The following is a 16,281-nucleotide window of genomic DNA, read 5'->3' as shown; positions in this document are numbered from 1 at the left end:
GCTCTAACAGCGTGTAAGCAACAGTGTACTAAAAATAAGAGCTCTAGATGGGGTATTTCCATGTTATACAAGTCGCTGCTCACTCCATCTCAGAAACAACTATACATGCTGGCCTGGGAGTGGGACTTTGACTGTACTGAGGACCTGGAGTCTTGGTGTTCCAGACTTCAAACTCCCTACAAAGGCATCCTGAATGTTTCTTTGATAGAAGCTAGTTTGAAAGTACTGTCCAGATGTTATCTAGTCCGTGCTTGCTTGGCAAGGATGTTTTAACACAGCCACCGAAGAATGCTTCAGGGGCTGTAATCTGTGAAGCTTCATGCTCCGAAAATAACGGGGCTCTCTATTGAGCAACAACCCAACCTAGCTTTACTTAATGACTTACCTCTGGGATGGCCACGTCCACTTAAACGCCTAATTTTCTTTATTCTGCTAGCAGATAAGATTATTATAGCAGGAGAATGGAAGACACCCTCAGTATCGTTTAGATGAATGAAACATAAAATCTCTTGGATCATGGTACATGAAAAGATTGCAGGGATTATTAACGATTGAAGCAAGCTGTTTGACCAGACTTGGGAGCCTTAGGCAAACTACAGTACATACATGTACCTTTGTCCATGATTCCTGGAGGGGTACAATCGCAGACTCCTCTTTTATTGCACCGACCTCCTCTCCAACATAGGTCTCCTTGTGTCTTCTGGATTCCTATTTCTTCTGACTTTCATCTTCTTCCTCTTCTCTTCTTGGACCCCTTGTTTTCCCTTTTGATACTCATTATACTGTCTTTGTTGATGTGATATTAATGGTGACCAATGATACTCTACACCACTCAGGAGTATCTTTCGAACGTGCTGTAACACATTCTGTACCAGTACCAAGAACTACAATCTGCAGTGCCAGGCATTTTTGGGTTCCAGATAATGGTTCTTGGTATTCAATTTAGGCCTCCTATCGTATATCTGTATTGTTATAATCACAATCTTATGTTTCTGATTTTTACTACGTGTGTTGCTCTTCACAATTTGTTATTGTTGCCATGTTGATGTTTTTTCTATGCGGAAATAAATAAAAAAATGTCTGAACATAAACGCATATTTATAAAACACAGTGGTTTACAAGCCAAACGTGGCATGTTTCAGGACTCTGAAGCAGACAAACTCCCATTAATGTGAATGCATGAAAAAAAAAAAATCTGGAAGAGGAGAATATGGTCATGGGATGTGTCATAGTCATATGACCTGCCTATCCTTCAATCACAACATTTTCTGTCATGTAGGATGGTTTTTAAAATGTGTGAAATAAATACTGTGGTGCCCAGGGGATAGCATTGTTAGCTCTATGGTATAAATATTCTTCTTGATATAAACAAATAACACGATCATCATGATCCCCTGATGACATCAGCCGTGACTGACGAAACGTACGTCGGGAACGTGAGACCATACACTTCCGGGTCTGAGGAGCGCAGGAGTGGAGCGGCGTCTCCTATTCCCAGCCACTGATTCTAATTTTCAAGGCTTTTATCTACACTGCTTGTAGTAAGTGCAATATATCTTAAATAAATGCTTTCCTATTGAGAAATACTGCACCATGAGAGCGTGTTTATTATATTCCCATTTATGGCTTGGTTCCTGAATGTGTCATCATTCTGGCTGTTGTACTCATGCCTATGAGAAAATGGGATGTACAAGATTCTAATGTGGATCACACAGCGTGTTTGACCCCCTATAACTAAGGGGTCCAGTGGTTCTGGTAAGCGGCACCTATACATCTCACTGGGTGATCGTGTGGAGGTGAAGGCTTTTTCTAAGGAATCATTCCTATCAAGTCTGTGTTTCCATTATTGGCTGTTTGGTTGACCCAATTGTTTGGACACTAGAGACTTTTCTAATTATATATTTTTTGCACGATTGATTTTGATTTGATTTAATAAGAATTCATTGTGATTTATATTTGTTGAGCGCTACAAATTTTCTTCCTTTTCACTCATCGGTCATCACGTTTCTCACGTTTATGTGGCAGCTTGCATTGTGGGAGATATTCCACCTGAATCACGTTTAAGATTATTTATTTTATTCATTTGCGCAGTTTTTTGGTTCACCCATTTTTTTCACAAATAAATTAAATAAACATATACAGCCTGGAGAGGGCAGTCAGGTGCTATCTATACCTATAACCCTATAGAACTGTGAAATTATGAATAGGGAGTGACTGTAGAGGTGTGAAGGGTTTGTCCTCTTCCATCATAAGGCGGTCTTTTTCTTCTTGGTGGAGAAATGTAGGTGTGCTATTGTCTACAGCTTTGCTCATTCGCTTCTTTACAAATGGTAGAATACAGCATACAATCAGGGCTAAAAGAACTAGGATTATTAGTACTCTCACTCCTACCTGGGAGAGCACCTTCTGCCACCCACTCATCCAGCTAAAATATTGATCCCAAGGGTCTGTAATACCTGAGTTCTTCTTCAACTCAAAACGACAGATCTTCCAATTTCTTTATAGCTAGATTAACCTTACCATTTGGACCAGTGTTGTCAGGAATGTATGTGCAATGCGGTTCCCGTTTTTTCCATAATTTTACAGACACCTCCTTTCTCAGCTAACACCATATCTAAGGCTATCCGGTTCTGGAATGTCATATAGGAAGTGGGGGCTAACTGGTCAGCAATTCCCTGGAGGGCATTCGTGGTATAATTCACAAATCTCTGTTGGTTATAATATATCTAGTTAATCCAATCTACATTCTTGTTGACAGTTATTATGGGCAGCAAAGATTCAAAACCAGCTTTTACCTGATCTATGGCCTTGAATTCATCTGGGACCCCCCTTGGGACCCCTATGGCATCTATGTACAGGAGGATCAAAGCTTCCAGAGGGAGCTGCTCGCTTCCTCCTGTGGTTGGGTGCTGGGTCAGTGTATTTATCAGGGGTATTATACTACAAAAATCAAAAGTAAGCACAGCCACTTGTGTGCTAGATGAATTGTACCAAAATGTAGTGACACCATTTGTCTTGGTGATGGCTGCCTGTTGAGTACCCGTTTTTGTGATAATCACCTGTTGAGCTTTTATCAAACTTATAAGAAAAAAGGATATACAGCACAATCATTGAGCTTTCTTGCAGTGGGCGGCATGTATCCCGGTGCTTTTCCCTTCTAGCTTGACTGATGTAGCTGTAGTCAGCAGCACCTGGAATGGTCCTTTGTATCAGGGATCAAGTGAATTTTTCCTCGTGAATTTCTTCACTAACACCCAGTCTCCTGGCTGAAGACTGTGGGTTCCCGTGTCTGTTTCTGGATCTGGAATGGAGGAAAATACTCGAGAATGGATATTAGTTATTGCTTTAGACAAACGTGTAACATAACTAGTTAACACATCAGATTGTAACTGCAACTGCTGTGGGAAGTAACAGCCAAGTCTAAGGGCTGAACCAAACAAACTTTCATAAGGAGACAGGGCATGTTTCCCCTGGGGGGTGTGTCTGACACTGAACAGGGCAATAGTCAAACTGTCTGGTAAACTCATGTTAGTCTCTTGGGCCATCTTTAACATCCTGTTCTTTAGAGTCCCATTCATCCTTTCTACCTTCCCACTACTTTGAGGGTGGTATGGGGTGTGTAAAGCCAACTGAACTCCCAGTGCTGCCCAAATCTCTGTTAGGGTTGCTGTGAAAGCTGGGCCCTGATCGCTCTCTATAACCTCTGGGACCCCAAATCTACATATTATCTCACTAAGTAGTTTCTTAGACGTGGTCTTAGCTGTCATGTTTGTGACTACGCAGGCTCCTGGTCAGCCTGAGAACATGTCCACCACCACTAGGGAGCGTATTCATAGCGGCCGGTTTTTGGCATCTGTATGTGATCATTTTGTATCCTCTGGAACGGATATAGGGGTTTCGCCAAATAATTCTACGGTGTCTTTTCTGTCCCCCCCCCCCCCGTCCTTCGTATTCTGCTTCTTTGTCGATCCATTTCAGCTTTCTTCTGTGTGAGCGGCCCCTTGCATAGAGGCTAGGTATAGTCTGTCAGATGGCACATGCACTGCCAAAGGCATCTGCACTGGGGAATCACTCTCCTCTTCAGCTGCTTCGGCCATTTTTCATTGGTTTGTTGCCGCTTGTTTAGCCGCTTTATCCGCCAAGTGGTTTCCTCTGGCTTCTTGAGAATTCGGTTTGCCATGTGCTTTAACCTTCAAGACAGCCACTTGTTCCGGTAGGAGTAGTGCATCCATTAAATCCTTGATGGGTGTTTCCGATCGCTGTCAGGAACTGCATAACCTGTGTAGTACTTTTCTCCTTCATCTGCATATCTGGAGCCGTCCACAAAAAGTATGTAGTCAGGGTTTTCTAGAGGAATTTCACTCACTGTAGGGAGACATGTGGTTTCCAAGTGCATCATTTCAAGGCAGTCATGTGGAGTATCATAGGGGTCTCCTTCTTCAATTTCTTATCCCCCCTCGAAAAACGGCAGAAGGGTGTCCAGGTTGAGAGTGAGACACCTTTGGAGGGTCAAGTTGTCAGGAAGTAAGAGGGAGATTTGCAGCCGTAGATGTCTGGGACAGGTGTCGGAGTTGCACATGATTTAAGATGGCAGCAATGTCATGCGGTGCCAGAAGAAGCAGGGGGTGTGCTAAGACAAGGTCTGAAGTTTTGTCCAGCAGTGTTTGGGCAGCATTGACAGCCCTTAAACAGCAAGAATAGTACCTGACTGGTGGTACTTTTAAGTGACCGATGTCTTCTGGTCCTGTGGACCATAGGCATGCAGGGATCCTGTCAATTACTTCCTGTGGTATTGAACTTGGAGTTGTCACTTCATGGAGTGTCATTATGAGAGGCAGAGAACACAAGGCAGATGAGTCTTCTAAGGATAGGGAAGTATGTAGCTTCACTCCTTCAGGCATAAAAATGATTGAGGCCTGTAGTCCGGAGAGCACATCAGCTCCTAGCAGATTCAAGGGGCATGTAGAAGACACCACAAATCTGGCAAGCAAATCAGGAAATGTCCCCACTCAGAGTGGCTCAGTAAGGGGACTATGTACATTTCTTGTAGCTGCACTATCCTGTGGTAGAAGGGCATTGGCTGTGTTTCTGGGTCAGGCAGACTTGTCATTAAGGTCGCTGTTTGTGATGGGGTAAAAGCGACATACATTACTGGTGCCCCTTCAGATAACCAGGACTGGTGTTGGGGTTAAATCATCGGGTGTCCTTGTCGCCTACGGTTGGTCATCCCAGTCGGATGTGTCTCCATCACTAATATATTAGACCTGTAATCCAGGGAGGATGGGAGTGTGGTAGGAACCATCCTGGTTTAGAACAGGGAGAATTAGATATAGGCCTTTGTTAGGCCTTCCTGGTGTACCAAGATGGCTGTCTGCAGGAATTGTACTGGGCTGGGCAGGAAGTGGAGACATGCCTGCACCAAGATGGCTGCCATAGGGAGTTGGCACAGTGGGTTGTGCTTGAGTAGGAGTGGTGTGAGGAGAATGGGCGTTAGACGGAGAGTAAGGACCCTCCCCTTTTTCCACCCAGACGCCATTATAGGGCGCAGGCTTGGTTTTGCTTCCCCTCCTAACACATCTGTCCATATGTGCCTTGGAACTTTTTTATGCTGTACGTTAGACGAGTGATGGCTACTCCATCGCCCCCCTTGCCACAGGCTTTGCACATGAGGAAGTCAGATGCTGTCCCTATGGGAGAATACTGTTATGTTTGCAGGGAAGGACTGTAATGGGATATAAGGTTTCTTCTCTGGCTTGTTAATATGTTGACCCATGTTCCTCTCCCCCCTCCGGGCCACCCAGCTCAAATCCAAGGTCCCTCACTCTTTTCTGTTCTTCTGCCGCCATCACAGCTGATGGCCAGAGGGAGCAGTACTGGCAACTAATGGCCTGATAACCCTCTTCTTTTGCTTTCTGCTCAATTTGTTCAAGGGCTAACCCAAACCCTCGTTTCACCGGGTAATGTACATTCAATCTCAGAATACACAGTTCGGGAGTGCTGGGGAACAGCAGCTTATGGCCTTCAAATAGCCGCCTTCCTTGACTTTCACTAACCCCCAGCCTCTTTCATGTATAGCAAACAATAGACCACACACACACACAATCAGAACAAGACATCACAGCTGAGCTATCCGGGCAATAAATTTGTAAAAGATTTTATAGTTCTTGATCGATACTGAGATTTCCCTCTTTTGGCAAAGTGCCAATTTTTAAAACTCCGACCAGAGCTGACCAGAGGTTCCCCTCATGTAATAGAGGATGCCCCCAAAATATCACTTAAATACTATAATCAGATAAAAGATTAATCTAATTTAAAACTTTTGTCTCAGTGCCAATAGGGTTCAATGGTCACGTTAATTACTGTAACCCTTGATGTCCAAAAATTAATTATATAACTGATACAGGAACATAGATATTTATATTTGAACCCCCCCCCCCTTGGCAAGTAGGCAATTTTCAAAACTTTGCACCAAGACTTCCCTGAGATAAAGAAACCACGGGCAAATTTTTATTACTCACTAGCTTTAATTTCATAAAAAATTACCTCAGAGTATCCTGCCAACTATGCCAATTTATGTTTTTCGTGATAAAACAGTATTTTTATCCACTATTACTAAGCTCATTATCATACAAGATAGGCACAAGTTTATAAATTTCAAAACAATTGAATGTCATAGAGATAATTGTATATACGTATGAATGCTGGAACCGTTAGTTCCACACCGCTCAGTGCAGAAATGGCCCCCTCCCTTTTTCTCATGAAAGAAATGTACCAAGCGGGGGGGGGGGGGTTTACCTGATAACAACCAAAGTTTTAGAAAAAAATGACCAGACGGGAAGGAGGGGGTTGGATTAGAAAAATGTAATGTTTAACCCCTTCCTCTCTCTCTCTCGATCTCTCTCTCTCTGTTGCCCGTAGCAACCTCTGGAACTGGATCTATCTGTGCAATAATGTACGTTTAATTTCACAACATCGTCTCTCTCGTGTCATATGACCTTCCGGAAGGAAGTTAGTTGCAAATATCTGTCCTTTCAGGGGCAGACAGCTCATCTGAATCCCAGGGGCAGACAGCTCACCTGAGGACACACAAATGCAACCTCCCATCAGTCTGCAGAGTCCTAATCACCCAGGATGGCAGACACTGAACAAACAATATACAGCCAGCAGAAATCTTACTGCAGGTTAATAAAAACAGCCCCAGGCGAGGAATAAAAGATTGCCTGCCTCTAAAACAACCTCTGGAGCTGACAAGGTCGGCGGCAAGATAAGACAGAAACAAGTCATACGGTGGTAAGGTAAAAGTACCTATCATACTCTCAGGGGTGCGCAAGTCCCTCTTGGTCTGTCTCATCCAGTCGCCAAACCTCCTATGCAGCCTTCCTTCAGATAAACCTGGGGCCCTCATGTTTGGGCACCAATTGTAATGATTCGTGAACCTCAATCAGGCTCAAAATAGATTTCAGCTGCTGGGTCTAATTAGGTAATTGTAGTGCATGCACGAGGAGACCACACTGACACACGTTGTTCAGGTAAATGATACTTCCTGTTTGATTTCTATTGTGCAATGTGTTAAATAGTTAGTAGGCAGTGTCATAAGTTAGTACATCATTAGCATAATATTAGCATAATACTGATTATTTGTAGCTTTCTGATTAGTCATGTCCATTGTAAAGTAACTCCCTTCGAGTTTATGAATGTTATCTTTTTTGGAGGCTCCGTGCTAAGGCACCATCTTCTTCAGACATTCCATCTCGATGGAGGGGGTATCTGAGTCGCCATTTTGAGTAAGGAGTACAGAAAAAGGATATTTACATGGACAGAGAAACAGACATTTTGCTTAATTCACAAGTGTTCATTACATTCCTTCACAATAGCATGCACAGAGCAGAAACATTGAACATTTCTATTGCATTTGTGAAGTTACAGCTATGCTGAGGTCACGGATTCATAGACAAAAAAAATTCTAATTATCCTTTATGACTGTTGAAGATACATAGAGAGAGTTATGTACCAATCTAACATATAAATAGTTCTCATCTGGGTTCTATAAAATTTCTGTCTGTCTACATATAGTTTGAGACACCTGAAACTTTGATTGGCACAGTCCATTTTTCTTGTATGTTGTGCTGTTCAGTTCCAAATATATCCAACACATATGTAAATGCACTCTGTATATCACTTGACTGAGCAGAGAGATTTTATAGTACATAATAAATGTGATCTGCTTTTTCTTTGTCCCTGAGTTACACAGCTCATAAAAAAAGCACGCGTCAATAAAAAATTATCATTAAAATGTTTCGGCTGATACTTATTATCATGAAAACAAGAAGGTCACCCCTAATCAATTGCTTTTAACAAACCATGTTATTTAAAATATGATTCTTGCATGAAAATAAAGCTATTAGCATATAAATAAAGAGATCTTTTCAGAGACAAATTAGAATCTATTCAATAAACTAGGGCAGGTGGTAACCTACATTTTTAGTTATATAACACCCTGTATAGGCAGAGAGCAAGCATAAAATTAATAGTGATAAAAATAATCAATTTGTATTTACATAAATGACACAGAAGGTCGGTCTGGAATGCATTATTTTACTTTTTTAAATTATATTTGGTTTTTATTGCTTTATCTGTAGATTTAGCTGATCCTCTCTGTAGTTTAAATAAGAGTACCGGTTCTTGCCAGGTTCAGTTTTTCATGCTAATTCACAGCCTGAGACCCCCCTTCTTTGGTGCATTACAGAAAAAAAGGTTGATGGTTTTGGATCAATTGTATTTTTATTTTATTTTTTTATACGTTTTGAACTATTTGATTTGAAGTACATTTTAGGTTTATTACACATTTGCATTTTTTTATTATACTGTGCAAACACTTTTTATTTCTTTATTAAAAATAAACTTTTATTTAAGCATAATTAAAAGGCAAAACTTTTTTTTTTAGTTTTGGATAGAGTGGAGAGGGAGTAGATTACCTGCCAGTTTTTATTGCTGTCTGTGATCCTGTTCAGAAGATTCACCCTCTCTATTTTTGCTGTTTACCATTATTATTGAAAGTGAAAGTAAAAGAAAACCCAGATTTGGGGTTGTCCCCAGAAAAGTAATAGAGGGGAAATCTTTTAATGGGGACACTAGTTCTGGTGACCTTGGGTTTCCCTTAATTTGCATGGAATTCCTCTCACTTTCTGTTTGTGACAGGAAGTGAAGCGAAAGCTCTGCAACGGGACACAAATGGCTAAAAAAAAAATCTGAAGGAAGTTAGAACTCTCCCTTACTCTATCCAAAATGAAAAAAAAAAAAAAAAAAGTTTTGCCTACTTTAAAGCGGAACTTTACCGGAAAATGGAAGTTCTGCTTATCCTCCCTCCCCCCCTCCTTCTCCTTGTGTGTATATATATATATGTATATATATATATATATATATATATATATATATATATATATATATATATATATATATATATATATATATACGCTGTATATATATATATATATATATAATATATATATATTTTTTGGAAGCGGGTATCTATTTCCACCCACAACCTCCTAAGACATGTTGCAGGTCCCAGGAGACTGTGGGATCATTAAGAAAGTACAGCGCGTCTCGGGCATGAGCACTGAAGAGCCATCTGTGGAACACAGCTGGCTTCCCATAGTCAAGATGGTGGCACTGGTGACCCAAAGACTGCCAAAGAAGTAGATCCCTGGACTGGTAAAAAGTTTTGTTTTTGTTTTTTAAAGTCAGCATCTTGTAGCTGCTGACTTTTAATTTTTTTTTTTTAAAAGACCGAAGATCTTTTTTATTATTTATTTGATAAGGGATCAGTAATAGTTTGGATTTTTTTTTTACAAAAGTTTTTTCTTTATATTAGTTTCATATTTTTATTTTTTTGAACACTTTTAGGTCTATATAATTAACTGACATGCCTATTTGATTACATTTACATTTTATTGATAAAGTAGAACTCCGTACAAGATATTTTTTCTATTTCTGTAGATAGTAGGACAGAGTAAAAAGCTCTGTTAGGCTTTATTTTTCTATATTTATGTCTGTGTCCCCAGTGGAGAGAGTTCACCTTACTTCCTGTCACACATACACAACTGGAAATTTCTTATAAGTGACAGGGAAATTCTGCTTTTGACAGTTGTCACCAGAACGTGTATCCCCATTGAGAGATTTCCCCTTTACTTGTTTCAGAGACAATTGCTAAATTTGCCCTCATTTTATGCTCGGACAACAACGGTCACCAGGACAGAGAGTGAGATTGAATCACCCTGGTGCAGACAGAAGTAAAAATCACATATAAACAAACAATCTAAAAGGAGCCCCAAAGCAAATGTGCAAGAGTCCAAGACCTTTAAATTTAAAATGATGAGACTTTGGGGAGGGTGTAGCAACCAGGGATAATTTTTATTGGTGCACAAGGTTCCACTCAAATTATCTCTGATTACTACACCATTCGCAGTGTCCCATCATTTTAAATGGCAGCCTTGAGAAAGGGAGAGTTATCTGACACCTAAGACAGACAGACAGAGGGAGGCCGAGACAGACAGACAGAGGGAGGCCGAGACAGACAGACAGACAGAGGGAGGCCGAGACAGACAGACAGACAGACAGACAGACAGAGGGAGGCCAAGACAGACAGACAGAGGGAGGCCGAGACAGACAGACAGACAGACAGAGGGAGGCCCAGACAGACAGACAGACAGAGGGAGGCCCAGACAGACAGACAGAGGGAGGCCGAGACAGACAGACAGACAGACAGAGGGAGGCCGAGACAGACAGACAGACAGAGGGAGGCCAAGACAGACAGACAGAGGGAGGCCCAGACAGACAGACAGAGGGAGGCCCAGACAGACAGAGGGAGGCCCAGACAGACAGACAGAGGGAGGCCCAGACAGACAGAGGGAGGCCCAGACAGACAGAGGGAGGCCCAGACAGACAGACAGACAGAGGGAGACCCAGACAGACAGACAGAGGGAGGCCCAGACAGACAGACAGACAGAGGGAGGCCAAGACAGACAGACAGACAGAGGGAGGCCGAGACAGACAGACAGAGGGAGGCTGAGACAGACAGACAGACAGACAGAGGGAGGCCGAGACAGACAGACAGGCACAGTTTAGTGAAAAATACCTGAAAATGAGTTTTGTGGTCGAGGAAACAGGAGTCGCACTCTTCAATCCCTGCACTCTATCCTCTATCCCTGGTACCTGAAAAAAAAAAAAAGAAAGAGACACAGAGGCGGAGAGGGAGAGGGAGAGGGAGAGAGAGAGAGAGACACAGGCGCAGAGAGAGAGAGAGACACACACACACAGGGAGAGAGAGACGCAAAGAGATAGAGACACACAGGTACACAGAGAGAGAGAGAGAGAGACACACACAGGCGCAGAGAGAGACAGAGACACAGGCGCAGAGAGAGAGAGGCAGTCAGAGAGAGAGAGAGACAGGCAGAGAGAGAGAGAGAGAGAGACAGGCAGAGAGAGAGAGAGACAGGCAGAGAGAGAGAGAGACAGGCAGAGAGAGAGAGAGCGAGAGACAGGCAGAGAGAGAGAGAGAGAGAGACAGGCAGAGAGAGAGAGAGAGAGAGACAGGCAGAGAGAGAGAGAGAGAGAGAGGCAGAGAGAGAGAGAGAGAGAGGCAGAGAGAGAGAGAGGCAGAGAGAGAGAGAGGCAGAGAGAGAGAGACTTTTTTGTGAAAAATACCTGAAAATGAGTGTTGGGAGTTTCCAGGAAACAGAAGAGTAGCAAACGTCAATCTCTCGGCTCTATCCTCAATCCCTGGTGCCTGAAAAACAAAAATACAATGAGTGAGTGTGACAGAGACAGACAGAGGGAGAGACTTTTCCTGGAAACAGGAGTCGCACTCTTCAATCCCTGCACTCTATCCTCTATCCCTGGTACCTGAAAAAAAAAATGTTTCAGAGTGAACAAGAGTGAGGGAGAGAGAGGTGGAGAGCGAGAGACTTTTGTGAAATTACCTGAAAATGAGTGTTGTGGAGTTTCCAGGAAACAGGAGAGTAGCGCACGTCAATCTCTCGGCTCTATCCTCAACCCAAGGGCCTATAGAAAAAAGAAGGGCGGAGGGGGGGAGAGGAGGGGGAGAAGGGCGGAGGAGAGGAGAGGAGAAGAGCGGAGGGGGGGAGAGGAGGGGAGAAGGGCGGAGGGGGGGAGAGGAGGGGAGAAGAGGGGGGGAGGAGGGGAGAAGAGGGAGGGGAGAAGAGGGGGGAGAAGAGGGGGGAGGAGGGGAGAAGAGGGGGGGAGGAGGGGAGAAGAGGGGGGGAGGAGGGGAGAAGGGCCCAGGCCACGCCATGTACTCACTGTTCAGACCACCAACCACCATCCCACTACCACACACCCGCTCACCTCACACCCTACTGCAGCCCCCCCCGACAGACCACCATCCCACTACCACACACCCACTGCAGCCCCCCTCCCCCACTGACAGACCACCATCCCACTACCACACACCCACTGCAGCCCCCCTCCCCCACTGACAGACGCAGCCCCCCTCCCCCACTGACAGACCACCATCCCACTACCACACACCCACTGCAGCCCCCCCCCTGACAGACCACCATCCCACTACCACACACCCGCTCACCTCACACCCCACTGCAGCCCCCCCCCAATGACAGACCACCATCCCACTACCACACACCCACTGCAGCCCCCCCTCCCCCACTGACAGACCACCATCCCACTACCACACACCCGCTCACCTCACACCCCACTGCAGCCCCCCCCCCCCCCACTGACAGACCACCATCTCACTACCACACACCCACTGCAGCCCCCCCTCCCCCACTGACAGACCACCATCCCACTACCACACACCCACTGCAGCCCCCCCTCCCCCACTGACAGACCACCATCCCACTACCACACACCTGCTCCCCTCACACCCCACTGCAGCCCCCCCCACTGACAGACCACCATCCCACTACCACACACCCACTGCAGCCCCCCCTCCCCCACTGACAGACCACCATCCCACTACCACACACCTGCTCCCCTCACACCCCACTGCAGCCCCCCTTCCCCCCACTGACAGACCACCATCCCACGCTGACCCTATATTTTCTTTGGAAGGATAATTTAATGCAATAATCTGCAGCTAATGAACCCCTGACCCCCCCCCCCCCCCCCCCCACACAGACCACCATCCCACTACCACACACCCGCTCACCTTCACTCTCCTCTCCTCTCCGCCCGCTGTAGCCGTGAAGACATGAATCCCCATCAGCTCCATCCGAAATCTGGCGCTTGCGCAGTGGAGACCGATTCTCACTGGGATACAGATCTTGCTACACCGGTGTGTCTCCGATGGAAAGTGATTTTCACGCCAGATCCGGTGATGCCTCTGCCTAATCGCGTCATTTCCGGCCTTCAAATAACGCGATATTTCGTCCCTAGGCGACTCGCAAGGAGTCATGGGATGCATTACAGTGCTATCCCAGGGACCCTTGCAATCGCCGAATGACGTCATCGCCGAAGCGTCCGCCATTACAGAGGCAGACAAAAATCTAAAATAAAAGGTATTTACATTGAAAAAAAATAAATAAATAAATAACTACGATTGGGAAATGTATTAGTAATGTCTGAACTATCTAAAGAAAGTTAAAATAATGGGTGGAACTCCGCTTTAAGGAGAAGAACAGGGATCCCACCCCCACAAACATGATCAAAAACTCATCACTTGAACCCTACACACTCACCGGCCTTAATATCATTAACCTTTCTTCACATACCCTGTTGAAGGACGAAATTGATGTCCTATCTAAGGGTCTTACCTTTTTGTCCCACACACACTTTAACCACTTCAATACTGGGCACTTTTCCCCCCTTCCTGCCCAGGCCAATTTTCAGCTTTTAGCACTGTTGCATTTTGAATGACAATTGCGCGGTCATGCAACACTGTACCTACACCAAATTTATGTAATTTTCCCCCCACAAATAGAGCTTTCTTTTGGTGGTTTTTGATCACTGTAAGGTTTTTTCTTTTTTGCTAAACAAATAAAAAAATGACTGAAAAGTTTGAAAAAAAAAAAAAAAAAGTTTTTTTGTTTATGTTATACAATTTTGTAAATAAATACGTTTTTTCCTGCACTGATGAGGCTGCACTGACAGGCACTGATGGGGTGGCACTGATATGCGGCACTGATATGTGGCACTGATATGCAGCATTGGTGGGCACTGATAGGCGGCACTGCTGGGCACTGATAGGCAGCACTGATTGGCACTAATGGGCACTGATATGCGGCACTGGTGGGCACTGATCGGCACTGACGGGCGGCACTGATGGGTACTAATGGGCACTGATAGGCGGCACTGGTGGGCAATAATTGGCACTGGTGGGCGGCACTGATAGCTGGCAATGATGGGCACTTATGGGCAGCACTGATGGGGAGAGCACTTGATGTCAGCACTGATGGGGAGGGCACTGGTGTGCTCCCTGAGCCCTGATTGCCATCCCTGGTGGCCATAGTGGGCATCCCTGGGGTCATGGGTGGGCATCCCTGGGGTCATGGGTGGGCATCCCTGGTGGTTCTAGTGGCACCCCCCACACTGGGAACAAACTCAGAAACTCCTCGTTAGAGGGTACTTGACTCCTCTGTGATTATCCACATTCTACACCCAAAGTAGCCCACTTTGTTGGCATGCATACGGCCAGCCAGGAAGCCTACTTCATGTTTTCTGGTCTTGTAAAAGCCTCACCAGCTATTGGGGAAGGATATTTGAGATCATCTCGGATACCACAGGTTGTATCACTTCCCCGAATCCAGCTCTAGCTATCCTGCTCCTTGGTTTGGACCGTATCCCTCCTGGTCTGAGGGTGGTGACAACCCACATTCTACTAGCTGCCAAAACTGTGATCGCCAGGCACTGGAAACAGTCGTCCCCACCCTCTCACTCGGCAGTAATTCACCAAATTAATCTTCAATACTCGCTCGAAAAAGCTTACGCATACTCCCTCTCCAGGAGCTCCCTCTTCTACTCCCAATGGCAACCTTGGACACAAAGCAAGTACTGCTCTACACCACCCTAAATCCTCCCAAGACTCTCTATGGGTAAGGATCCTCTGAAAAATTAAACCCCATTACCCTTTGACCACCACTGTTGTTGTTTTACGTTCCTGATGATACCTGTTTGCAATAGCGTAATAATTCTCCAGTCAACACTGTTCCCACATGTTACCTGGTTGTATACTGCTTCAACTGCAAATTTTGTATACATTTTTTTTTATATACCTTTATACGTTTATAAACTTCTGTTGTTACTTTTGAAAACTCAATAAAAATTATCGAACAAAAAAAAACCATCTGGGGTGCCAAGGTTTGCCATCACTGTCCTAGGGCATAGAGAAACAGGTTGTCAGGAGATATATTAATATGTTTCGATGGAGCTATCAGGTCTATGCTCTATGATACCGTCTTGCCGGACCCCACGCAGAGCACCCAGAAGAGCAATGGATAGGAGTATTCATCTGCCAATTCAAAAACGTAAATTTTGCGATCATAAGCTATCAAGTTGTATACTACAAAGGCCAGCTTTGTAGTATTTCAACCTGTAGTTTCAACCTGTCGAAAATCTGATGTGTCTGTGTAGATCAAATGCCTATAATTGTTGCTTGTACAGGGAAGAGAGGGGGGGGGGGGATATACAGGTAACATCTTCCCAATTCTTGCTGATAGATCATCTATTAGGAGAAGCAGGAAACGCCCCTCTACTCCCACTGAAAAACAGTGGTTCAGAGAAGATGGCGGGTTAATGTATCAAGGAGGCATAGGAGATTCTAATATCTAATACAGTAGGAGGGTAGTATTGGTGTTAATTGTATTCTGGTAGCTCACAGAGAGCCTAATGTTGGCTATTATAACATGTGCCTATTCAAAGCCCTGGGGTATAGGGATGATCGAACTTTTGAAAAGTTCGGTTCGACCAGAACACCCGAACTTCACGAAAGTTCGGCCCGGATTTCAGAACCCCATTGAAATCAATGGGACCCGAACTTCTGTAATCAAAAAACACCATTTTTAAGCCCTAAAACCCAATAAATGCCCCTAAAAAGTGCCTAGGGTTCTGGGTCATGCCCCATTAACTATTAATCACACAAAAAAAAGTTCTTAAAAATTGTCATTTTTGATAAAAAAGCCAATTATTGAAAAATTAAAAAAAAAGTGATTTTTTTGATTTTTACTTTGGATTTAGTATCTGGGGGGTCTAAAAGGTGTGCATGTGAATTTTCAGCTCTGTAGCATGTCCAGAACCATGAAAAAA

The sequence above is a fragment of the Pelophylax lessonae genome, assembly GCF_965119305.1.
Source record: "Pelophylax lessonae genome assembly, chromosome: 6".
In the NCBI taxonomy this organism is placed as follows: domain Eukaryota; kingdom Metazoa; phylum Chordata; class Amphibia; order Anura; family Ranidae; genus Pelophylax; species Pelophylax lessonae.
Note: the sequence above shows the minus strand (reverse complement) of the source record.